At 44.3% G+C, this 26,701-nt stretch overlaps 1 long non-coding RNA gene across 5 annotated transcripts in view; it reads right to left on the minus strand.

The window, feature by feature from the left end:
- Positions 1-13,216: 13,216 nt before the first annotated feature.
- LOC115495484 (uncharacterized) overlaps positions 13,217-26,701 on the minus strand; it is a 93,481-nt gene continuing 79,996 nt past the window's right edge. For 4 of the 5 annotated variants that reach the window (XR_012056266.1, XR_012056268.1, XR_012056265.1 and 1 more), the window contains one exon: positions 13,217-23,064. This is a non-coding gene — a long non-coding RNA (uncharacterized lncRNA). Of the gene's footprint in view, positions 23,065-23,826; positions 24,113-26,701 lie in introns of all 5 variants that reach the window. The other variant, XR_012056267.1, reaches the window with a different exon arrangement.

The raw sequence follows: 26,701 nt of genomic DNA on the forward strand, positions 1-26,701 counted from the left end.
TTTAAATGGAGGAGGCGTCTGCATTGCACATTTGCCACGGATTTAGTTGATTTATATATATAATATATTATATAACTTTTTTGGCAAAAAAGCACTATTTTTATGGGACATTTTGTGTAGTATCTGAAGAGGGATTGTAATGTTTAAAATGTGTTATGGTGCTAAAGTAAGTTGGAAGGGAAAAAACCCAGAAATAGCAAGGGAGGGTGGGGAGGGAAGGACAAGATAGCGAATACTGAACTTGAAATTTTAGCTTTTCGTTTTAGGAAAAGTGTGATAAATGTGTTTCTTTTCTCTTCTGAAATATAGCTTGGTCATGACCATATGAGCTAGTTGGCTGTTACTCATGTACACAGATGCACGCACACACAGAATACATCGACACGCATCCTTTTTTTTTTTTTGTTTAAAAAAAAAACAAAAACAACACAACCACCGCAACTTAGACTGAAAGGGAACTGTTCTGGAGACAAACTGTTTTGAACGGTGAAGGTGTTGCCAGTTAGAAGTCAAGGCCCTGCTTCTGCACAGACCCCCTGGCCATGGAGACCCCCTGGATCCCCTGGAGCTTGGCTTCCCGAGCCGAGGGGAACCTCGCTGGAGTGCTGATGGTCCAGCGAGCGGGCGGGCAGGCTGCCCTCACACCCAGCCCCTGCAGAAGCAGCAGTTCCACGCCCTGCCATCTCCTTCTCTTGCCCTTTGCGCCCTTCTCGCCGGCCCCTCGCGTCCCTGCCCTCCTCCCGCAGGAGGAAGGGCTGCACCTGTGCCGGGGCGGCCGCAGGGCTGGGGCTGCTGCAGGGGATGGGGCAAAGGCCAGTCTCTGGCTTGAGCCTCGGGACTCGGTGAGCGGATGGGTTTGAGAGGTGGGCAGAGGGCTGTAAAATAGGTTGGGTTTAAAATAATATATATTATCTGTCTAGAAACCGTAAAAGGGGGGGGGAATCAATTACATCTCCCTAATATACTCTCACTTGCTAATAAAATGGGGACACTCTGTTAACCAGTTCTGTACTTGCTTTGTCTTATATATCCATACATTTAAAACATAAAAAAAAAAAAGACTACTTGAATTGTATTCTATTTCGTGGTTTGGAGGGGAGGGCTAGGGGAGTCTTGAGAGGGGGAGGATTTTAATGTATAGTCCTTTTGTTTGTTATTACCTTGCAATGTTGAGCCATGAAGCCTTTGTTTAAAAAAATGGCACTGCAATACACAACAAAGAAAATCCTTTATTTATTTTATTAAATATATATGGAAAAGAATGAAAATCAGTCCAAATTAGGGAGGGGGGAAGGGAAGTGGGTGGGGTGGGAAGGCAGACTAAAAACAGAGAAATTGCAAATAATTGACTTTTTTTTTCCTTTTCATGTGTCTTTTTTTTAAAAAAAACTTAGTTTTTATTTTTTAAAAAGAGAAGTAAAAGCTTTCCTGGATGCTTTGTACCAAAAAAGAAAAAATTAAAAAAAAAAAAAAAAACAACCTGTTAAGCAAATAAATATCCATCCAGAATATGAAGCCTGCCTTTTTCTTTTACTTTTCATTTATATTTACTCCTGGGGTGAGAGGTGGGTGGGAAGAAGGCCACGCCAAGAGCCACTCCCTGTGGAGAAGCAGGGTGCGCTGCAGCTCCTATTTTGAAGCTCAAAACTGCAATAAAATGTGCAGTACCCTTAAACACAACATGAAACCTCGGTCCTGTGGCAGATGCCCTCCTGAAGCCCCCAGTCATCTGCCCAGTGAATTCTTGGTGAGATCTGGGGTTGTTTCCCAGCAGCTGTTGGGCTTTGCTTAGCATTTACCAGTTTGGGTTGTTCCCAGGGACCTGAAAGCTGGATGGGAACTGAAGATGGCAAAAAAGAACAAACAAACTTGTCTAGGTTAGGTTTCCTGATAGATGGAGCTTCTTTGGTTTCTTGGGGCAGATTTAGCTTTTCTTTATGTTTTTAGGAATCCCAAAGATCTGCTTTTCATCACATACAACCGTCATGCACCGCTGCAAATAGAAGGTAGAACACTGAAGTTCCAGTTTGGTAGTAGAACAACTGTGGGTAAAACAGTACCCACAGTTTCTTTTAAAAATTTGCAATAAACAGCAACAAAAAAAAAATTCACACAGTTTTTCCTTTTGGGATTTTTGTGGTTGGTCAGGGGGGGTTTTGCACAGATGTAGGGCTGACTGCTTCCTCTGGACACGTGCCTTATTCCAGGTGGAGAAAGGATGTGTCTGCCTTTCTAACCATGTTCCAAGACCTGGCACAGGTTTTGTTCACATTAAAATGTGTCTCAATGAAGAGTGAGGACTGATTTCATTGTGGCTTCTGGTTGTAACTGATGGCAATTTTGCTTTTGGGAACTTTGCTCCTCTTCTGCTCTTTGTTGTGTAAGCCACTGTCATGGGGGGTGTTTAGAGCTGATTGAAAAGCAAGAAAAAAAACATTCAGCCAAATATCTTGCTGCATTCTCCAGGAAGGAAAGCAACAAAGCTGGAAGCACCATAAGTGTGATGATGATGTTTCCAAGCACAGCTCTTCATAAACCCTCTGTTTTGCCTTATCCTATCAGGAGTCACCATGGGGCCAGACCAGAGCAGCTAATTTCTTTGGATATCCAGAGACTTCAAAATATGCCATTTTGCCTTTTGGCTTGTCAAGGACTGCCTTTACTTGCAAGGAGAGGCAGAAGCCTGCATCCTAGGCCAGCCCCAGCTCTGGCCCCTGGGTCTCAGCATTATTATGTAGCTCTGCAGGCAGCAAAGGGAAAATTTTTTTTTGCGGAAAACATCTCTTTGGAGGGCATTTTCCTAGGTGATACCCAGAGGAATACTGGGAAATAGGGAAGGTCCAACTTTCTGTGTGGAAGTGGGTAAAATATTTTCAAGGTACATGAATCAGTGTCTCTGGATTTGTCTGGGTAGAGGGAGACACAGGAAGAAAAAACACCACTAACCAACACATACTTTCCCCTTCATAATAGACTGAGCCTCCAAATTGGTTCCTCTGTGTCCCAGAGCAACCTCATCCCTTCAATCCTGCCTGTTGTCAGAAGTCTCTCAGTGATGTACCTAGCTGCACTAAATGAAGGACCTAACTGCACGAGGCAAAGGGGAAAAACCTTGTTTTTATGGTTTTTTATGTTTGTTATTTTTTAAAATCCCCTGATTTCTTTGTTGCATCTATAAATGTCCACTGATTTTTTACGTGGCTGTGAGGAGACCTGAGAAAGGTACTGTTGTACAATGGATTATTTTACTCATGCACTCAGCAGTAGGCAAGACTCAGATGCTTTCTGCACCTTTTGTGCTTTTCATTTGTAACACAGCATCAATAAAGCAAAGCACTTCTAACAATCTCCTGGTAGCTGACAACCTTCCCACTTCCGCTTTATTTATTTTCAGAAGAGCAGGTGAGCCATAAACTACCCTGAGGCTGGGATAGCAGAGCAATTCCACTGCTCCCAGTGCAGACAAAGAGGAAAGTCTGGTTCTCCAAGATAAATAGATCCCATGTCCTAGGAGGGGTCTGTCATTGCCACCAAGGTGCCAGCCTTGGCTCTCCCTCCCCCAGGTTGCTGAAGGATGCTCTGACTGCCAGCAGGCAATGTGCAGTGGCAGACGTAACTTCAACCTGCTGGAAAGGCACAAGTCTTCATAGGAATCTTGGCCTGCTTTGCTGCTGCACTCCCAGCTGTGCACAACCCAAGGAATGCACTTGCTCATTAAAATCATGTCAGAGTTTGCAGAAAGCCCTGCGAGAGCCTCTTTCCCTGCCTTCTTCTTGTACCTGCCAACAGCAGACTGAAAGCTGAGGTTTCCAACCTGCCAGGCTCTGGCTCAGGGACCAGCAAGAGCCTGAAGGCAGGAGATTTCTGAACTAGGGTGTTTTTTGACTTAGGCAGCATGGGAGGTCAAACTTGACTCGCAAAATGGACTGTTCTGGTCTTCATCTGGTTGCTTGCAGCTCTGGATTGGGGTTTTCAGGACAGGCACAGCATGCAACAGTGATCAGAGGAGAGGCTCATGGTAGAACATCCATCTTTGTGTGTGTTCTGCAAAGGGCAACATGACACACAGCTTTGACCAGAAAGTATTAAGCACAGCACGTTTTAGATGGAAAAAGACACTATTCTAATACCTGAGTAACTGACAGGTAGGGCAACCAAGGTAAGTGCTGAACTTGCACCCTGTCACCAGCAGTAAAATACCTGTTTCCCTTTTCAAAATTACTAGGCTTTTATTCAGCTTCTGCTGACTTTTTAATGCTCTTGCATCTTGTTCTTGAACATGTTTGTGCTTCTTTGCTGGCCAGCTTTATAAAGAGCATAGTTCACAATTTTAAGTCCGTGAGGTGAAATGACAGCAATGATTACAGTGTAAAACAATGTATTTGTATGCCTTTCGATGGGAGAAGTACTGGCACAGGCTCTTTGCCTCCCTGTCCCCTCACCAGCTTGTTTAAATGAAGGTCGTGCTCCTTCTGTACACACCCACATCCTTCAGCTGTGTCGAACTTCAAAGCAACTGATTTAGAAAGGCTTATTACAAAGCTTGTCATTGCAAACAAATACTATTTTGAAAAATAATTTATGAATAGATGTCTTCTGCCAAAACACCCAAGTTTCTTGTCTCATTGCCTCTACAGGCAGGCCCATGGTGACTTATCACTTCTGGCTGGGAGAAACCACTTCCTAAATGCCAGATGAAGCCATCTATGATCACACCTATTCCAATGGCAACCCTGTCTTCTTTCTTCTCTCCCTGGATGAAGGAACCAACTCCTTCATTTCACCGAGGTGACAGCATTTTGGGCACACTTTTCTTAAGCTCCATGTGGGGAGAACAGAGACCTATGATGTTTTCTAGCTTCTAGGACAGATTTCTCCCCATTATCCCCACTCACTAAAAAAAAAAACCAAAAATCACAAGGAACAGGAATTTTGGATACTTGATTGTACTGTCTCAAGCCAGAAGGGCACACTGATAATGGTAATCTTTGTTTTCTTAGCAGCTGGGGCATAGCTGAAAAGGGAGGAAGACAATTAAGAGAATATTAAGACTTCATCTTCCAAGACGTTGTTGCTTCTGTTTCTCCTCCCTGTCCCCTCTGTTCCTGGTGCGTAGCAGAGAAAGCGGCAGGAGTATTATTTCTCAAGGCCTACGCTGACGTCAATACACAGGGTATTTATTTATGAAATTGAATCAAACAGTGGGGGAGAGACGAGTGGAGGAAGATGGACGCGCAGAGCTAGCAGCTGCCAAGTTATAATAGAGCAGCAGTCTCCCAGTATTTTTCTATCCTCTTTCTGGGGGAGGGATGGGATGATCAGAGCTTTGGAGGCCCAGGGAAAGTGAGGTAGAAGAGAGGAACCGTAGAGATAGGCTTTAGCATTGACAGCAAGGGAAAGGTGTGACAAGGAGGAACCATTACAAGGTACTTTCTGCAGCTGGGATGCTCAGGTGCAGTCCTTACCCACCCACCTGCTTTCAGGCAGGTTCTGACCAGGCTCTAGCAGCCCTTTTCTCTCAACTTTTTTAGTCTTTACAAAGAAAATTCAGAGTTTTCAGCCGAATAAATAATGACACCCCATCCTCATCCCCGGCTTCAGGCTCAGTCGGCAAAACGGTTGTTTGGGGAGCCCATCACTGAAGTTAACTTGAAGATTAATTTGCTTCCTGCAGTCAGTGGGAAACAGGTTTTCAGAGTATAAATTTTGTCCACCAATATCACCACGTGCAGAAGCATAGAAAGATGAAACTCAGAAAGGGAGAGCAATTTCTTTTCTTTCCCCAAGGAGGTTACAGGCACCAGTGCAGAGCAACCACAATGGGGAAGGAAAAGGAACCTAAGGAGCACAAGTGCCTGTGACAACATGATGCCCTTTAGCTTCAACTCTGGTAATCACCGGGAGGAGATGCCTTTGGGCATTTCTCACTATCCTGGAAGTCATGCATAGAAATGCAAATGGAAGTTGGTGAGGATGGCTTTTGTCTTTCTCTCGCCTGCTTTTGGCCAGCTGGTTAGTATAGGATAGAGCTGGGCAGGGAGAGGAGGGAAAGTGAGCACGGAAATCAAATTCCTCCTCTTTAGCTCTCTGAGCTCTTACAGGTTTGTTATCGAAAGCCTTCACTGCACAGCTCCTTTCCCAGCCGGAGGAAAGCCTGCATTGCATGAGGTGCAGTTGAAGGAGCCTCGCAGATCTCCAGCTTTGTTTTTAAAGCTCCTGCCTTTCCTGGGATTCCCCTGCTGACTTGCCATTGCCTCGGATAAGAGGAGGTGATACTCCGGACGAATTTCTTCCTTTAAGGGAGAGACCCTGCAAGCAGCATCAAGGTGTCAGCCAGCCCCGAGTTTATTGTTTTTCCAAAATAAGGGAAGAGAGACATGTTCTGGAGATCCGTTTACAAGTCGGACTATCTCCAGTTATATAATGCCACAAGTCCGGCTGCCAGCAAATTGTTGCTCCGAGCTGGGAAAGACAATTAGCTCGCCTCTCAGGGCGGCGAGCGTGCACAATGCCGGCTTTGTGCCACCCTGCCACCGGCCCCGGCATGTGCGGGACAGCCTGGCTCACCCATCATCTTCAGAGGTGGCAGAGGGAAGAGGGAAAGGAAAAACCCCGGTGCTCAGACAGGCAGCGCCTGCAGCGCGCCAGGGCGGGGATCCCTGCGAGGGATGGGGGCGCCGGGGATGGAGCCCGGCTGCGAGCGCTTTCCTGTCCCGGCACTGAAGGCACGACGCTAAATCGGCCGTGGCTCCACAGGGCAGAGACAGCTCTGACCCCTCTGCTGAAAATGGGATGAGAAGCTTCGGTGTTTGGCTTCCTGCACTTCCTGGTTGCGCTGATGGATTTAGGCTTTCACTGAAACTCCTGGCGCTGCCTGGGGAGTCAGTGGAAAAAATTTCCCATCTAGAGATGGGAAATACCTAACCAGCTCAAAAATGTGCTCGCTTAAAAGGGAAAGGCAGTTTCCAGGTGAACTTGCATTCCTGTACTCAATGGATATGGATGGAAGAACGACTTTGGAAAATTCAGAATCTGGTCTGTTTCAAGGCAGCCAGCAATTAACGATAGCTGGGTCCTGCTCAGACACGCACCTGAGCCAAAACAGGCTTCCAGAACCGCATGCCTGGCCAGGGAGGAGAGACCTGCCCTTGCTGTCCCCTTGGCACAGCGAGGCAGGGACATGCCATGGAGCTGCACATGAAGAACTTCTCTCGGCTCTCCTACATGCAACAGCAACCCTGGTTTCAGCAGCCAGTGACGCATGGAGAGGAAAGATGGTCTGAAATAAAACACCCAATGTCGTCAACAGCCACAGATTAATTCAGTGAAATCGCTCGTTGCTGCAAGGAGTTAGTGAACGAAAAACACTGGGAAGAGAACGCTGCCTGTGTGACAAATTAGGGTACACAGAGCTGTGTTTCGCAGGGGAAGTGTTGATAAACAACACTAAACCCTCATGCTTCAGGGGAGCTAAGTGATGATAACTTAGGGGGCAGAGGAGACTTCTGCTAGCAGCTTGTTAGTCTCTGAACATGTTTACCTCATCCTCCACAGTGTTTAATTAAATACAGCACTGCTCTGAACCATTCAGGCAGTTTCTGCTTGCCTAGACAAAGGTGCTTTGCAGAAATTTTTCTGTCAAGAGCATGACAAGAATACTTATGGTAGTACCACTGGTTGGAAATATTGTGTGTAAATCTGCACTGCAGATAAACAAGTGCATCCTCTGCTTGCAGAGCTCCCTCCTGTTCCTGTTCATGAAGCACACCTGCTCTGCAAGTCCATCACACAGTTTCTTGGGTGTCCAACCTGTCCCTGTGGATGTCAGTAAAGCCCCAATGGCAGCCATGTACATGCCTAAGACACAATGCTACGCTCAGTCCAGCCCAGAAAAACAGTTCCTTCTGGAAGTGACTCATATTTCTTCATCTTTCGAACCACTTCAAGCAATTTGTCTTGCAGACTTTCTGACTACATTTACATAAAATGCATCCTTCCTTTCTTTCTATTTTTGGTTGCATGCATGGGGTTATTTTAGATGGTGTGCTCAGAGGTCATTGTGACATACACACAGAGGAGAGAGCACTTTATGCTTTTGGTAGGTATTCTGTAATGTTTATGCAGGTGGCAGGCTCTTGGTTTCCCTGGGCACTCACCATGGATTTACATGCCAGCACAATGACAGAAAAGGATAAGTTGCTGGTCACTGCCAGAAATGCCACAATTTTGTCTACAAAGTGCAGCTTGTAGACATGAATAACCTCACAAGACCCCTGGAAGAGAAGCTGGGAGTATGGGTTGCTGGCAAAACTGAGGAGGTGTAAGGGAGGATGGGATCATGGAAAACTTCCAGGAATGGCTTGTGCATGTGTACGGCATGGTTAGGAACAGTTCCTGCCTGGAATTTGAGTGCAGGCTATTATTTATATTCTCAAAGCTCTGCCAGTGTATGGTGCTTGCAGCATTAGAGCTAGAACTCAAGCCCTGAGCAAGTTGGAGGCTTTCATTCACATCTGCAAGATGCAACAAGATCCTTTGGAGTCTGATGGCAAATGAGGCTGGAAAATAAAATAGCCCAAGTCCTTCACAAGTTCCACCTTACAGTTTAGTGTCCTTCCCAACTCAGATAGGTATCTTCAGGTTGGAAAAGGAATGACTGGGAAGTATATGAGAGAGGTTTCTGAGCTTGTGAGTGGCCTGGGAGCCAGGATGGGTCAAGCTTTGCTGTTCCTTCCTTTACAAGAACAGGCAGCATTACAGGAAGTTAATAGGAGTCAGGCTGAAAAACAAACAGAAGGAGATGGCCCTTCATACAACAGGCAGTAGAGCTGTGAATCTTCTTACCAAAGGATACTGTGGACATGAGAAGCTTGCATGGATTCAAGGAAAGTTCACAGAAGGGAAATCCTCTGAGAGTTACTAAATACTAAAAACTCTATCTGGCTCAGGAAGTTCCTGAGCTGAAAATAGCTGGAGTCTGGGACAACACTGAGGAGAAATATTGTATATACTTGCCCTTGTTCTTACTCTACCTAGGCTTCCACTCATGGGCTTTGTTGGGGTCTGGATGTTAGGTTAGACAGACCTTTAGTCTGACCCAGTGAAGCTGTTTTTATGTCCTCGTGTTACTTCATATACAAACAAGATGGGTTCTTGCATGGTTCCTTACCAAAGCTCACCACCTTCAAGCACCCTCACCCACTGTTCACCACAGCTCCAGCACCATGCACACCTTTTTCCAGGTTGCATTTGACTGAGCAGCTGAAGATCCTGACTGCTGCCAGACAGATTTTTTTTAACAGCTTAAGGTTTGTATGCCTGAAATGCGCTCGCTCTTGGGGTTTGAGGCTACCAAGTGTTTGGCAATAATATCAGTGTTGGTCACTGCCACCTCTCTTACCTCCTTGATGCCTTGTTTGTTTTCACCTTAGCAAAGAGTTTCAAAACTATTCTGAACTCAAACACTCAAACACTGTTTGCAGTGAATTATAATTCTGCTCTGGTCACCACTGGTACCAAGTTTGGCTATGGAAATTGAGTCCTTATTGACATCTGTGTTAAAAATTGCCGAAGCTGCCAAGACATGTAAATCTGCACATATCTCAGATGAACTGCTTTAGTACTTTATTCATCCTACTTGGGATATGTTTTAAAGGCTTCATTTGTAGCAATAACAGTTACAGCCTTTCTCACCCCTCTCTTCCCTGAAAAACAGTATTTGAAAGATGAGTCTTTGAATAACAACCATGTGGCCTTGTTAGTCTTCCCTTCACCTCTTCTCAGCTGCTCTCCTGTCCTGGGTCTCTCACTATTGCTTTGAGAAACTGCTGTAAACTAAAAGCAAGAACGGCAGTTACTTCTGAAGGGGAATTAGGGAAAACATGGTCTGGAAAAAAAGAAAGAACATGAGAAAATATGCATACGGGTAGCTTGCTGACCCTCTTCTCTTTCCCAGACAATTAGAGGGAGAAGCATGCATGGCTACAGCAAGAACTATCTTCTGAGATGAATACATGAAGATTTTTGGGATTTCATAGCAAGCCATCTGTTGTGGAAACAAGAACCCTAGCTCACTTGAGTTCAAAACTTGCTGGGGTCGATGATGTCCAAGTATCAGCATGTTTGCAGCACTGCAGGGATTACTTGATGCAGAATTATGTCCTAACTTTGCCATCCTTTTTATCACACCAACTGTGGATTCCCACTGAGGAATTTTCAAAATAAGCCAAGCACCACTTGGAGATCTCCAAAAGTGGACTACTATCACAATGGGAGTAGTGGGATTCTTGTCTCAGGAGAGATTCACATTATTGATACACCTATTACTTTTTGCTGCTGCTCAAATAATGGCAGAAGGTATTCTTAGCAGCTTGGACCCTAATGTTTAAGGAAAAAAAAAAAAAAAAAAAAGACAAAAACCAACCCCTTTGTGAGCCTTTTCCACAACAATAACTTGTAGCAGGGAGGAAAGAGAGTAGGCCAAAATATGTAGCCCTCTTCACCAAATAAGGATCCTTGTAAGGGCAGGCGCCAAGGACTGCAAGGCATAGGAAGGACAGGGAGGGCTTTGGAGTGGAAGAGTGAATCAGCATGGCCATCAGGTCACACCCACATGAATAATACCTCTCACTTCCCTTGAATTGTACATTGTAATAAAGACCTAGCTGCCTTTTCTGGTATTCCAGCATCTGCCTGAAAAGAGTCAGATGTGAAATTAGGTTTCCTGTACCTTAATAGATTAATTTAGTTTAAACTAAAAATGAGGGCACATGTACTGTCGGGAGTCAAGAAGCCTCAAATGACATATGTCTCCCTTTTAATACTATTCTTTTTTTGGTGTATATGCTGTGTGAATCTAAACATTCATTAAAATGTGTTTTCTTGAAAATTCCTCCCAAATTTTAGAAGTTTATCACTACTAGGAACCTCACTTGTGCAGGTGCCATGTGCAAGCATCTGCAAAACTAAAGGTGATCATGTTGTCAGTTGCTCAGTTTCTTGGGACCCTGTGGAGGCACTGCCATACCAATAGGGAAATATTAACTCCTTCTTTTGTTGTCCTTGAAGTTTTCTGTCTTAACAGCTGTGCTTGACCATAACACATCAGCTCACCTGCCTTTCTTCTGACCACCTGAAGGAGAATCCCTGGCTTGTGTTGTTCTTCCAGTGTGTCTCACGGCAGGAAAGATGCAGAGTCTGTATCTTAACTACTATGGGATATTACAGCAGAGACAGGACTGTACTGCCATTAGAGAATGGCAAAAACGTCATGCTGAAATGTGATGTTTTCCTTCAGAGGCCCATAATAGGTTTCCCTTCTCACAGCACAGAGGGAACATCGATGGGAATTTCCCTGGTGACTGTGAGTACACCCACCATCTTTATCTGAAAGTAACTCAAGATAAGTTTTTCCATGGAAAAGTTTTCCCTCTGAGCTAGTGAAGGCTCTTAAGTGTCTCGGACAGTCCTGGCGGAACTATCTTACGCTTTTAAATTCTGTGCTGCTAAAAGAAGCATTTGCAATTTTGCCACAAGATTAGCTCTTAGTCCCCTTAGTGTCAAAGACATATGACTGGCAGGACATTGCTGTGCCCAGCTAAAAATGAACATATACTACTGTTCACTTCACTCAGAGAATACCAGCTTCTTGGACAAGATACAATGAGAAAAAGATGGAAGAAAAGTTGTATAGATAGTAGGGGAGGTGAATGCAGAGTAATCAGACAATGTCAAAATCTTCTTCAGGCCCAGATGCCTTACTGCCCTCCAATTTTACAAGCAAACCATTTTAAAAAATTTTAAGTCAAAATTGGTGTCAACTCTGATTCATGGAGAAAAGCCTCTGGCACGAGGCCTTTCTGGAGTTTCCATGCCTCTAAACATCTAAGATAATCTGATGGTACCCTCAAATACCAGAAGGCATGTCACCCATTTTCTGCCATCTTCTTTTTTCACCTATAAATCCCTGCCACATCCAGCAACTCCATGATATGTTTGGGAGTGGACAGAAGGCCCTTTCTTGAAATCTTATAAGTAAATCTTAAGCCTTGTTTATTCCACCCACTCTCTATTTTGGGAGATAACACTGGCTAACTCGCTGGGTTTATGGCACAGGTTTTATCTCTAGCATTGGTTCTCTGGCTGCAGCCATAAAAACTGGCATTAAGCCACTCCTTTTATAACCAGAGCCACTTGTCACCCAGTCCCACCTACTCAGCCAATGGCAGAGCACCATGTGCAGGTGCATCCCAAGTCGTCTGTCAGGGCCATGTCATATGGTTACACACCAACATTATTTCCTGAGATGGAGCAAACACAAACCCAATTTTTAATGAAGTGTGATTTCACCTTGTTAAGAAATGCACCTTCCCCAACACTGCCATGTTCTATCAATGTACTGCTTCACCCAGTGGTAATGACAGATAAAAAGTGGCAGCTCTTGTGCTGCTTGTGGCTTTTGCAGGCCATAGTTTTCTCCCATGGTTTCCTCGCCTCTGGCCAACTTGTTTCTGCGGTCACCCACAGGCTCAGCTGCTAAGCCCACAGGGGCAGGGGCCCTCCACATTCCACATCTGGAAGCCCTGACCAGACCAAGCTCTAGGGCCACAGCAGGAGTCACCACAGTCTTTGCCACCATCTCCTCATCCCAGCCAGCTGGAAGGAGATGAGAATTTCCATCTCTCTTGTCCTTCTTCCTTCTTAAAGTAGAATTTCAAGGAACTGTGTCAAGTCAACAGTCTGGGACAAAGACAAAAAAAAAAAAAAACAAAAAACAAAAAAAAACAAAAAAAACCACAAAAAAACACCGACAAAAAAAAAAAAGCACATCCAGGAACACTCTGGAATTTCCTAGCGATTGCTGATAGCAGATGAAAGCTGCTGAAGAACAGCATCGATGATTACAATGATTAATGTTTCTTTCCATGTGAATACTACCGAAAGAGGACAGACTGTGTGCCTTGAGAGAGCAGCATTCCTTTGTCTTGCCCATCTGCCCCTTGCAAAGACCTTTATCTGTTTTTCAAATCCAAAAATGGCTCCTAAGAAAATAAGTCCTCCCAGCCTCACAGGTTGTGTCATTATTCTAAGCCTGTCCTCTGAAGGCTGGTCAAAATTAAACCGACAATACTTCAGGTCTTTCCCCTCCCATTTATTCCTCTCTCTGCTAAGGGGACCCCATTTTAATTATTATTTAGGAAAAGACAGCTGCTTCCTGTTTGTATCATTAATTTATTTTGTTTCCTGAAGGGAAGCTTCGGTGAAAAGGATCTTTGGATAGCTGGAACGTCTTACAAAATATCACTGGCTGCACGGGCCAAGGTTAAATACAATAGCTAGGTTTATTTTTAAATGATTATTATTTTTCTAAATCCATGCCAAAGCAGAGACTAAAATTCTAGCACACATAACTAAGCTTTTACAGTAAATTCTGCCTTTCCTACAAACTCCCCAGAAGGGAGACAGACATTCTTAGTTACAACAAAAGCTAAAACACCAATTTCCCTCCAACTATTATGAAAACCAAGGCCGGAGGCAGATGAGGTGCGGTTCCCTTTCTCCTGTTTCTCAAAACCTCATGCTCTGGTGAATTTGATATGCTGAAATCATTCCTGGCCATCATGATAGCCTTCTACAAAGAGATGAGTGGCTCAGTGTGCAGTAAATGTTATTTATGCCAATTTTAACAAGGTTTACAACACTGTCTCCTATAACATCCTTACAGACAAAGTGATGGAATATGGATGACATAAATGGATAGTGAGGTGGCTTGAAATCTGACTGAAATTATGGGATCAGAGCATATGGCTGTGGTGCCATTCAGAGGGACTTCAGGAGGCTGGAGGTATGGGTCAACAGGAATCTCACCGTGTTTAAAGGGGAATGTGATGTCCTGAACATGGAGAAGGATAACCTCAGGCAGAAGTATGGACTGGGAGATGATCAGCCAGCTGGAAAACAGCTCTGCAGAAAAAGACCTTAATGTCCTGGTGCACAACAAGCTGACTGTCAACCAGCAACATGGCCTCATGGCAAAGATGCCAAAAACATCCTAGGCTTCATTATGATGACCACTGCCAACCCTGGAGAGCTGTGTCCAGTTCTGGGTGTCTCAGTACAAAACATGGATGTGCTGGAACAAGCCCAGCAAAGAGCCCTAAAGATGATTAAGGGATTGCAACATCCATCATGTGCAGGAGGGATTGTGAGAGCTGTGGCTGCTGAGCCCAGAGAAGAGAAAGCTCAGGGCTGTCTTATCACGATGAATAAAAATCTGATGGGGGAGGAAAGATGGAGACAGACTCTTCCCAGTGATGCTGTGGCAAGATAAGAGGTCATGGGCACAAGCTCTCCTAGACTGACAGTGAGACGCAAGTCATACCACCAACACCATCCTTGACTACATGAGGAGCTGTGAGCTCCACTTTGCACCAAGTCAGGTCTGTTACAGCATTTTTGGAGGCTGTTAACACTGTTCTATGCCCTCCACCCAGCCTCCATTCACCATCTCACTGTTTTGGCCTCATCCCTTTCATTTGTTTTAGCAGAGAGGCGCCCACTGGTCTCAGAAGCACCTCTGCTGTCCAGTCTTCCTGCTGGGAAGAATTATTTGGCACCAGTACTATAGATCTTTTCACAAGACAAAGATTATGGGAGGCTTTATTTAATGCACATGAAATAACCCCTTTCCCCCTGCCCTGTTTTTTCTGATTTCCCTTCTTACACTTGGTTCTCTCCCTTACTAGGAGTTTTCACATGCCAAGCTGCTTTGATGGAAACCACTACTTGAGAAAGAAAAATTGTACGAGCTCTTTTTTCTGCTCCGTCTTTCTATATTGAGATTAGCTTAAAATTGAATAATGAGCATTTGTTTTCTTAGAAGAGTATTTAATACTGCAAATTCAGCCATGAGAGGCAGAATATGATAAGATATACTCCAAAGAATGGTGTTGAAAACACTTAATAACAAAGTGGACAAGTAAAGCTACTTTATTCCTTGTACGTCAAGTGACTAAAATGACTGACGATTTACTACACCCTTCCCTGGTGAAATAATTTCATCTTGAAGTGAACACTTAGTTTGGCAAAGTTAAAAGCTACTGAAAAGCATCCTTTTAGGAAAAGTACCAGATAACTTTTGGTGTAAGCTAAGATTGCTGACAGCAAGCCAGTGCAGGATTTCCAGCAGAAAGTGATTGCTGCGCATGGGCTTGCGTAGAGGAAGAAAGGTGGAATGAGCAATGTGCTGGAGAAGGCACATCCTCCTACGCCACAGAAACGTGGCACCCTTGGGCTACACATGACAAGCAGCATGAATGAATGAGTGCTGCAACCACACACAGATTTAACTTCTGTCACATCCCAGGATTTCTTCCCCCAGGAAAGAAATAATATTACAATGTGCATTAATGAGCATTCTGTGCAGGCAAGAATCAGTGTTTACAATTGTGACTGAATTTGAGGTTCGTCCCCCCAGGACTAACTGCAACCAGTTGCGATGGTTCCCAGCATTGTCTGGACGCTGGTTAACACATACAATGCCGCTACAGTGCTTCCCAACTGCGCCCATCTCCAAGGCTGGGCTCCCACTCCACTGCTGCAGCTGGCTGAGGCACAGCCCTGCAATTATAAAAGATTTGAGCTTTATTTTTTCTCCAGGAGATGGGCGGGAGACTTTTGATGGTACTATTTCCTGCTGGATGGACAGAATTTAGAAGAAAAATAAAACTTTAACCTCTTCACTCAACTATAGTGAGAAGACAATCTCACCATTGGGCAAAGTTTATTCTGCTGGGAAGCTCAGGCTATTCCCATGCTGGGTATAACACAAGGTCAACAGCAGCAGTCTCCAGGAATATTAATCTTTCACCCCTCAGACTGTGCCACGGGTAATTAATCACTTGATTGCATAACTTCTTGTAAGACAGGAAAAATAAGCTGCCTTTGCCAGCTTTTTGGACAAGCTATTTCACATACATTTGAACTTTCTTCCAGTACTTGTTGGGTTTTGATTGCAATGAATGAATTCCATCCAAAGTCTTTCCCAGCCGTGGAAGGGCCAGACAGCATGGAGGCGCACAGTGTCCCAGTGCAACACTGGGGAGTGGGTCACTGTGCTGTTTTGAGGGGATCTGTCTGGCCTCCCAATGGGTGGGGAAAGGCACAGCATCCAGCAGAGCAGCTCAGCCCAGAGGGAATAGCAGAGCACCATGTTACCCTGCATTTTACATCTGTATGCAATTGAAAGCAGGAGCTGGCCGAGTTGCTACTGACCCCAGAGAGCTGCAACTTGTTTAAGAGCAAGGAAATAGTGGAGTTTAATCCTAGAAAGTGAAATTGTGTTTTGCTACAATCACCTGGGACAAGCCTCTATGATAGGTCCAGCTGCAGGAGATCTTCAGGGCCTGGAAATCATGTAAGGCTGTGAGAGGTGTTGAGCCAAGTGCATTGCTGGAGTGGTTGAATATCAGCTAATCCCATCTCCCCAACATGCTGCAGGACTCTATCTTCCTTTCTACAGCTTTATTAAATGGCTGTGAGAGACCCAGGTTTGCTTTAAAAACATTTTATATGAGGTGGTAATGAAATGAGAAACAGTGATCGAAGTCTATCTCATGCCTCATGCTCACAAGGACCACCCCCATAAACCATCCTCCTTCTAACCCTGCGCCTCTAACACTGGGTGAAGGTGAAGGCGAAGGCATTCCTGACTGCCTCAGTACTGGGGCACCCTTCAGCAGCTCTGGGCATTTCACCACCCCACTGCTGCCTCCCAAAGTGGGTGGTGGCCATCCTTTGGCTCTTTGGGTTGCCCCTGTTAAATATTTGGTGAAGCTTCCCACTTAACCATCTGAGTGGCTCAGAACATTTTCTTCCTGTACTGCCTTGACTTAATGGTGATACACAGTGACAGGGAAGCAGTAATGGGTTAAGTGTTCTCCTGAGTTCTAAAGTGGAGGGTTCTCAGTCACACACTGAAAAAATATTTAGTGCCCACAAGAACCAGAACTAGATGAGACTGATGGATGCAAGCACTATTCCTTAACAGGTCCTGGAAAAGCATTCAGGAAGCTTGGTTTGAAAGTGTTCCTGTAAAGATCACTTTGTCTTTGGCTCTAGGCAGCCCTTTGGCAAAACCTGAGAAAATTTCCCTGTATTAAGTGTTTTGAGATCCTTGCGGGAAAGATGCTAATTAAGTGGGTGACTTAGATATGGCTATGCAAGGCTGTTTCTTGCTCCAAGTGCTACAGGTGACACAGTGGAAACTGGCACAGTCAAATGCAGTTTTCCAAAGCCACAATAACTGGGGACAAGAGAGTAGAGCAGAAATCCCATGCACGTGCAGTCACACTGCAGATGCTGCCATAGAGGGTCATGTTTGCAGCTCATCTGCTTAACCTAAGGCTCCCAAAAAATCTCTGGAAGAAAGGAGGCAGAGAGCAGCTCCTCACTTGATCAGGGTGCCAGAGACCTCCAAGAAACACCCTACAGCTCTTTAGCTGGTTGCTCTGCCTTATGCTTCATGCTTCAAACCCTCTATTAAGCAAGCTGTGGTGAGAGTTCTGATATATTCCTGGCCACGCACAGTAACTTTTGCTCCTCACTGTGCAATGTGTGGCCACCAGCGGGTCACACTCCATCTGGCCACACTTAAAGGGCTATCAGAATAGGTCACCCACATGAATTTCCTCCAGCTCTGATGTTGCACCAATGTAATGACATGACACTGCTGAATTACAGACAAATTAAAGCCAAGGCCAGGCACAGCTATTCCCCAGGTACCTTTCACATGAATAAACAAGATAAAGTCTGTGAGGAAAAGCACAGGAAATGGTTCTATTTACAGCATGATCACACATCTTCCAAAAGCAACTGAGCCAGCTGGACAACTTACTATCTTGAACCACTCTCCTGCTGCAGGATGCTGCCCCTTCAGATTGGTTGGCAAGGAACTGAAAGTAGCTCAGAAAGCAACCGCCCAGGCAGTTCAGACATCGAAAAGGATAATGACTTCCAACAGGCAATGATGAGATGCAGGTGAGGACAGAATAGAGGGGCTGATGCCTTCAGCCAAATACTAACCAACACAGCAGGCAACTAGATGATTTTGAGACAGCAGCAAAAGAACCAGTAGGAACCATTTCACCCAAATATATCATGGCTCATGGACCATGAAGCATTCCAGTTTCCATCTGTGGAAACCTTGTTCAGTTTCCTGGAAGGAGAATCTGCTTTAACCAAGGTTTAGCTACCTCAATGAGAGGCAATGCAGAACCAGCTTAGGCCAGAACTTAGGATGTTCAAACTGCAAAACTCCTCAAGAAATAATATTTCATATTCACTTGATAAGTGCAAGAAAGCCTTATCCATCATCTTCCTCACTTTCTCCACTACTAATAGAGGAGAAGAAAAGAGGAAGAGCTTAGTCTGATCAGCTGGGGAGGATCACCTTATCATGACCAGCTACGGAGGTTTTGGGATAATATGACATAGATGGGTACAGATCAGATAATTTACATTAAAAGTACTGGAACATCTAAGCTAAGCAAGCCAAGAATTGTGTTTTCTTAAGCAAAATTCAAATAGGCAGCTGAAGGTAAGGTCACTGGTCACTGCTGAATGGCATACTTATATTGAGTCTTGACCAGTGGTGAACAAAGCTGTTTTTCAGCAAGGTGTTCACTAACACCAGACCCCTCTGCCTCTTCTCCAAGAGACTGAATATCAGAGTCCTGTGTTCTGGGTTTGAAGTAATTGCTACTGTCAGGAGCAGCTACTTTTTTCCTAGCTGATTGCAAATTTTGATAAATTTTGATTCCATTTTGATAAAATAAAGGCTAAATCACCCTGGATTTTGCACATGTGTGCAACAGTATTCAATGTGTGAGTGTAGGCAGGAATTATTGAGGGCAGCAAGGAAAGCTTCAGGTTGTATAATATCTGTGTCTGTGAGTGAAACTGAGATTGCTGCTGCCTTTTGCATTTCAAATTTTCCTGAGCAACTTTGTAAAGCATTGGTGGGGTAGAGGAAGATTTTGCTTTTCTCATTCACAGGACAGCTCAGCCAACAAGGCAACTGAATCAGTAGCTTTGGTGGGACACTTGCTGCACATAGCAGTGTCCTAGAAACAAAAATATCTGTGGAGTCCATTTTGGATGCAAGAAGAGAGACTTGTGAGTGCAATGCTTGTGGCTAAAGTAGATGATGCAGTGCTGATTTTACCAAATTTTTTTTTTGTCTTTGCTCACCTCTCCCCTCCAAGATGGTTGCAAAGAAATTCCAAACTCCTTGCTGAAAATGCTAAGGTACATGGGGAACAGGGAGGTAATCAAGACAGCCAGCATGGTTTCTCCAAGGGGAACTCCTGCCTCACCAACATAGTGGCCTTCTATGGAGGAGTGACTGGACAAGGGAAGGGATACAGGTGTCTTTTATCTGGGTTTCTGTAAAGCCTTCTATTTACACTGGAGAAAGATGGATTTGATGAGCGAACTGTTAGATGGATAAGAAGATGACTGTAAGGTTGCATCAATGGCTCAGAGTCCCAATGGACATAGTGGCAAGACCCCCTCAGGGGTCTCTGTGGGGACAAGGGCTATTTAATATCTTCATTAATGACACAGGTGAAGGGATTGTGTTCTGGGATGCATCAAGAGAATCATGGCCAGGAGGGTGAGGCAGGTGATTCTTCCCCTCTGCTCTGGTGAGACCCTACCTGCAGTGCTGCATCCAGCTCTGGGGTCCCCAGCACAGGAAAGGACTGGGAACAATAAGGAGGGCAAACAAGTTTATTAGAGGGATCGAGGATCTCTCCTATGAGGAAAGGCTGAGAAAATTTGGGTTGTTCAACCTGAAAAGGAGAAGGCTTTGGGTTGAAAAATTTCAGCCTTTCAGTACCTGAAGAGAGCCTACAGAAAAGATGGAAAGGGACTTTCTAGAAGAGAATGTAGAGACAGGACAAGGGGAAATGGCTTCAAACTTAAAGAGAGCATGTTTACATTATATATTAGCAAAAAATTGTTTACTTGGGGGTGAGACACTGGAAAAGCACAGAGAAATTGTGAAGTTGCTGATGACACTTCACTTCCAGCCCCACCTCTAGAAATGTTTAAGGCCAGGTTGGATGGATTCTGAGCACCCTGCTCTAGTGGAAGGAGCCCCTGTCCACAGCAGGGGGATTTGGAATTAGATGATCTTTAAGGTCTCTTCCAACCAAAACCATACTACAATTCTATTATTCTCTAGGTTATTAATGCCTAAATAACTGCAAAACATTTTCATTGCTACCTCTTTACTAGGGAATGGAGAAGAAACATCTGGATATTATTTCCAACTCAGACAAGATGAAGATGGGTAAGCCCTTCTCAGGACACTGTTTTAGCTGGATCTTCACATGGTATTTACCTTCTATGCTAATTTGCTTGCTTTGTTTGACCTTCTAACAGGTACTTTTCCCACTCCTCCTAGAATTCTGGCATTTTTGTGAAGGATTTGACATAAAAACTAAGGAGGATGTGAAGATTTGTCAGCTACCTGCTGTAACTAGATTGCATGGCATCATAAAAGTTTTCCTCTCCCATGGATTGCACAGAGTGGAGAAGTGTGTTATGTGGCTGGACAGCAAAACCTTCAAGAAAGTGAATGACCCCATGAAACAGACATGTAGATAATTTAAAATACCTAAATAAATTGTTCCTTCAGCAAGACCTTCAGGGTGTTACTATACCAGCAAAGGGGTGTCCAGGTCATGATTGTCACTGCTAGCTTCCTTTTTTTGGCAAAACTTACCACTGGCAGTGGAATTCATGAAGGTATAAGAAGATCTCCACAAACAAATACATCTTTCTAGGTATGCAATCATTATTTTACTACCTACATATTCTGGACCAGACAGTTGAAAATAATTAAAAAAAAAACTCAAGGAGCTTTGCTCCAAATGAGCCATTTGTTGTGAAGATGTCAATGTACTAAGCTGGATGGGTGAGCTGTGAATTTGGCTGCAGAAATTCAATAACCAGGAATAACCAATATTTTGGTTGGGAAATACTGAAGTCACACACTTGGTTGGAGACACTATCCCTCCAGTTTTTCTGCTAGGTACCATTAACCCTGTCACTCTACACATCCTGATCCTTCCCCTTTTGAACTGGAGGCCCAGTCTGCAATTGAATGGAATGTAGCCTTGAAACAGCATGAGGGATTGACCAGGATGCAGTGTCCTCTGCTAGCTTGGCCATGTGGTCCTAGTTTACATGTCTTAGGGTCTTTAAGTGACTCCACTGGCTTTAGCAACGCAATATTCTGAAAAAGAGAATGTATTTAGCCCACCAACATGACTTTTACAGTGCAGCTGCTTCCAATCTCCACTGCTTGCTGCTCACTAAAGGGCTCCAGAATGAAAAGAAACCAACACCTGTTTCTTGGCCCAGAGCTTTGGATGTTTGTAAGACAAAGTTTGTCACAAAATTGTTGTGGTGCAATCAAGGGAGACCTAGGATCTAATTGTAACCCTGGCACGTGTTCCCACTGTAATATCCCTCACCACACCAGGGTGCAGTGCTTTGCTTTCAGCCACTCACATGCCAGGAAAAATTGAGGTAAGAAGAATAAAAATAAGCATTAAACTTAGGACAATTGTTGTCATTGCATGCTAGTAACTTCACGTCCCTACTGCTGTGGAGATGGCACATAGAGGAGACTTGGCCTGTCCCACAGCCAGTTTTGGATCACTTTGTAGATGTATTTTCTGTAGATTGACACCCATGTTTTTTCAAGGAGAGAGTTTCTGTTTGCCAAAATTCTTCTGCAGCCTGCGCAGACCATCCCATCCACCCAGTGCTCACGTATGTGCTCACATTGCTACTCAAAACACCTTGCAGACAGCACAGCTCCTGTAGCACCAGGGAGAGCTTGGTGTGACAGGATCCCAAAACATGAAACCAAATCTGAGCAGCCTGCCTGCCAGCAATTAGTCTTTGAAATAAATGACTATGGGTTGCCCTATTCAGTCAGCCATCCTACCATCCTCTGACTATCGGAGCACAATCAGTGTATCTGCAGCCACAGAAAAAAAGAAGCTCTGAATTCATTTTGGCAACTGCAAGGAGGTGGAGTGGCCAGCAAAAGACGAAATCTCCACTAGGTCAGCCGTATTTTTTTTTTTGTTTGTTTTTGCAAACCACATGTGAAAAATGCTTTCCCGCCCAAGGAGATTTCATACGAGGGAAAAGTAAAGCTAAGTTACAACTTCTTAAAAATAGGACACAGCATTTTATATTTTCTTCACTCCCTCAATACTCTGCAGAGCCATCCCACCCACATGAAACTCTTGTCTGATTCACTCTAATGTCTCACTTGGAGAGAGGCTTTCCACCAACGGGAGCACCTGGTCAAGAACATGACATTCAGGGTGGTGCTGCCTCTTTACACTTCAAATAGTTTCAAACAGCTTTATATCTATGACTACAGGGACCTTTGCATACACATAAGCATTACCAGTGGGAGAGACATGTTGTCACTTCCTTGCAGCAAGTAAAGAGATCAGATCTTTTGGAAAATTAGTCTTCTTGGGCCAAGCTGACTCAGTGGCTCAAACAATCAGACTTCTCTTCTGTATCAGTTAGTTTGCAGTGTGACACTCCTCAGGCAGCAAGTCACCCTCTGCTATTCTGGGAACACGCATTTGACCTCTGTTACAGGAGTTTATTGTCAACATATGTCCACTGGGAGCCTCAGCAACTTCTCCCATTGTCTATTGTCTTATAAACAGGCTTATAAAAGCGCTGCAGCAAAGTAAATAATGCACCAAAGTGGAAATTGCTGGTAACCCAAAAGCTTAACTTTCAACTTCTGTGTCTTGCAGTGCTGGGAGAGGTGAGCCAAGGGGGAGGAACACGCAGTTTGCTTTTCTCGATGCCCTTTCACCTTCCCTCTTGATTGTGTCAGGATGCAGAGCTGCCATGCTGCTGCAGGGTTGCTTGATGCGTGGCAAGGAGGAGTTCACTGATGCCAAAAGCATTGTGTGAACTGGGGGTCTTGGTCTTCAATGGCTTCAAGGGGAAAAACTGGAAAAAGAAAAAGAGGAAAGCTGGTGGCAAAGAAGCTTTTTCTGGCTGACCCTAAAGTGAAGTGTAATTTCTTCTTTACTATAACTCCCAGTGTGTGGCTGAGCTATTGTAGTAAGCATAGAAAAATTTGTATTTTTGCAGTTAATAACTGAAGTCACTCAATTTAATGCATGAGTGAAACAAGCCCTTGGGAGCATGTTCACCCAAGGGAAGGCAATATCCCATGAGATCAGTTTAGTCATCTGCAGTTTCATCACGCTCAACACCCAAAGCTGGATGTGCAAAGGCAAAATCCCCTCTGATTTTTGAGATGGCCCAAGCACTTCCAATTTGCTGCCATGGCCTAGCAAAGGACATGCACAGGCATTTTGGGAAACAGAGCCAAGTTCTTCCCCTCACCGAGCAGCCTCCGGCATCTGAGCAAGACACAGCTTTTACTTCTTTTCCTGGGCCAACAGATCGAACAGAGGGAGCAGGAAAGGACCAAATGGGAAAACCAAAGACTTGCACTAATGTTGCTGCCAGAGGCATCCAGCTATCCACTCCGGTGACAGCGAAGGGAACACTACATCCCTCAAAAGCCATCAGTTCCAGGACCAACCATACACCAGCTGGTGGGACATGCTGTGCTGTTAACCACTAATGCTCAACCATGGGCAAAGGGAAGTTATCAGTACAACCAGGGCTACACAAGCATGAGAAGAGCAGAATAGTATTTAAAAAAAAATCACTTAAAAAAGAGGAAAATAAAGCAGGAACCTGAAAAAGACAGACAAGACATTGTGGGGCTCCACTAGACACTCCTGTTGTACCTCTTCCCACACATCACCAAAGGTGGTGAGGCCAAGGAAGAGTTTTGAGTCTCTGTATATTTAATGCACTTTCACTGTGTCCTCTTCAGTGTCCCAGAGCTGTTTACTGCCCATGATGATGCCTTTTTCACCAGGAAAGCAAAGGCTCCAATTCCAACCAAGAACATTCAAAAGTTGCTCAAGTGTCTGCAAAGGTTATGTTGCCCTGTTTTCTGAAGGCAAAGCAGTTTTATCTGGAAAAGGAAGAAAAACATTTAACAGCAGCAGCAACAACAAAAACTGAACAACCCATGGTGTTTGTTTACAAGAGCACATTCATTGGTGTCTGGGGGTTTGACTCAGTCCAAAATGAAAAGGGGTGACACGGCAAGCTCTGCTGATAAACAAGTCCACCTTCCATGATGAGGTGGTCCAAGAGCTGGCCTTCCTCACCTTGCCAGGCAGCCCTAACCTTGTCCCTCAAGGGACCCTTCCCTTCCATGAAGCCCTGTGGAAGGATGGCTTTGGGGTACTGACGGGTGTCCAGCTGCCACATTTCACTGTGTAGTCCCTGAAAGGCAGAGAAGGGTCCTGGCATGAAACTCTGGGATCCATGTCTGCTTGGGCATCCCTGTGGAGGAAATGGAAAGGTCTCACACCCACATCTGCTTTGCTCTGCAAGGCTGTGTCCCTTCTTGGATCTTTGTATGCCTGACTACATGAAGGGACCTTAGCTTGTCTTACTTGGCACACGGGGAAGAGCAGAAATTCCCACAAAGAATGCTAGATATCATCCAACTCAGTCTGCAGCCATCTCACCAACCACAACTGTGTAGGCAAGACAGAAAGGTTGCATTTGAGCTGCTCCTGGTGCATAACACATCAGATCATGCAGCCTGATTCAGTGATCAAAAGGAGACACAGTAAAGCCATCAGGGTAAGTGCTAAAATGGGTATAAAATACGTAAAAGGAAGGCTAAGTAAAAGTCTTGGAAATAGCATCTGTGATTCACTGGCCATCCCAACTCAAGTTGTAAAGTACAACTCACCCAGCAGATGCACATCCAAAACACCTCCAAAAGATTAATAGTCATGCACTTTCTGAAGTGTCATTTTTAGCTGTGATTAATATCTGAATTTTGGACTTACTAACACTCTATTGCTTCTCAAAAGCAGAGTCAACTTCCTTAAATTAAGTAAATGTAGATTTGCTCTGAGCTCTGAAAAGAAATACTTTTAAAGGTGTAGAGTCTCATTGTTGCAAAAAAAAAAAAAAAAAAGAATTCAGATAAAAGGTTCAACTCTCTAGAGCCATCAGCATCTTCACTCCTCATTGTACATACAAAGAGACAGGAGTCCACTTCCTCTCTAAGCCCAGGCAGTGGGAGCATACTTTGCTTATATGCTGTTCTCTAGAAAAATGTTTTCTCCACATTCAGCCCAACAGAACCTGTGTCCATGTCATGACACAGGTGAGGAGAAGGGCTTATGGAGGGGAGATATTGCCTGGTTTCAGGACTACCTCCCTCTTCATGACCACCATATCACCCTCCAGTAAATGAGTGTCCATTTGTTCTACAACTGCATTACTCAGCTGATCCTCTTTCAGCTCTGATTTCACTTCTCCTAAAAAGTGCTTTGCTATTAAACATGGAAGTAAAGCAGCTGTTTGGACACTAAAGCTTAAAAACCTCAGGAGTCACAAATCTTCCATTTATGCCTTTCTTATGTGGTCCAGACACATTTTTCAGGCTTGTAGCATCGTCTGAACCCCATTTTCCTTCATTTTGCCTCTGAAATTGGCACTGAAGTCTGTTTGCACTATGTAATCAAAAGGTATATTTGTCACCGCAGCACTACATCTCACATGGAAAATGGTCTCTCTCATTTCTTCCCCCTGTAATTCTCAGAGTGGCTTGGCACTGTCAGGGACAGGTGCTTAGGAAATGCTGATATATGGCAATTTTATGTTATTGCATGAAGCTGAAACTTGTTCGCAATACTGATTTAACAGAGGACTACTACCCTGCTTCAACTACACTTTGAATTGAATAACAGCATGTAGTCTGGGAACGTGAATAGCTGGCAAACCTGCATCCTCTAGCATCTGTAGAAAGACATTATGAACTGGAAACCCCTTATTCCATTAAGAAATTATTTCAGAAATCTGGAGCACAAGTGGCAAGTGCTGATTGGCTATTGGCGATGTCAGACACATGTCAATAATATTACTTAATGGGTTTTCCTTGTCTTTATTCATAAATTCCATTTCATACAGCCATTGCCCCAAAGGGCAATTATGACACTTTTTGGGTGGCTTTGCTCTTTTGGCCTTTGGCCTCATGCCTCAGAAAACCACCCAGGGTATCCAATCTCATAGAAACTCTTTGTGGCCAGTTGTGCTTTCTGGAGTAAGTACTTTTTTCCTTTCCCCCCCCTAACTTAAATAAGCCATGTAAATGTTTCAAAATATCTTTAGTTTCCATCAGTCCTATGACATCATTGCCCACCCCAAAGGAAGAGCTACACCCCACACCTTTGGCCAGCTGAGGAAAACACCACTGCTAGGATGCTCATTTTTCTTGGAGCAGAATAACACATATGAGAGCATGTTCTACGTGAAAGGACATTTTGGAGCAACTGTTTTACTTAACGTTGTATATTTACACAGTTCTCATGTAAATATGTCTTCAAACATATGACGCAGTTGGGAGCCTCAGAGCTGATATTTACCTGTTTTAATATATCTTGGGATATATTTGGGTTTGGATATTTTTTGAAGATGAGTGACAAGACTCTTTACCCATGCACTTTCAGTTTGCTTCAAATTTAAAGTTGATTTT

Source organism: Taeniopygia guttata, chromosome 5, assembly GCF_048771995.1.
Source record: "Taeniopygia guttata chromosome 5, bTaeGut7.mat, whole genome shotgun sequence".
In the NCBI taxonomy this organism is placed as follows: Eukaryota; Metazoa; Chordata; class Aves; order Passeriformes; family Estrildidae; genus Taeniopygia; species Taeniopygia guttata.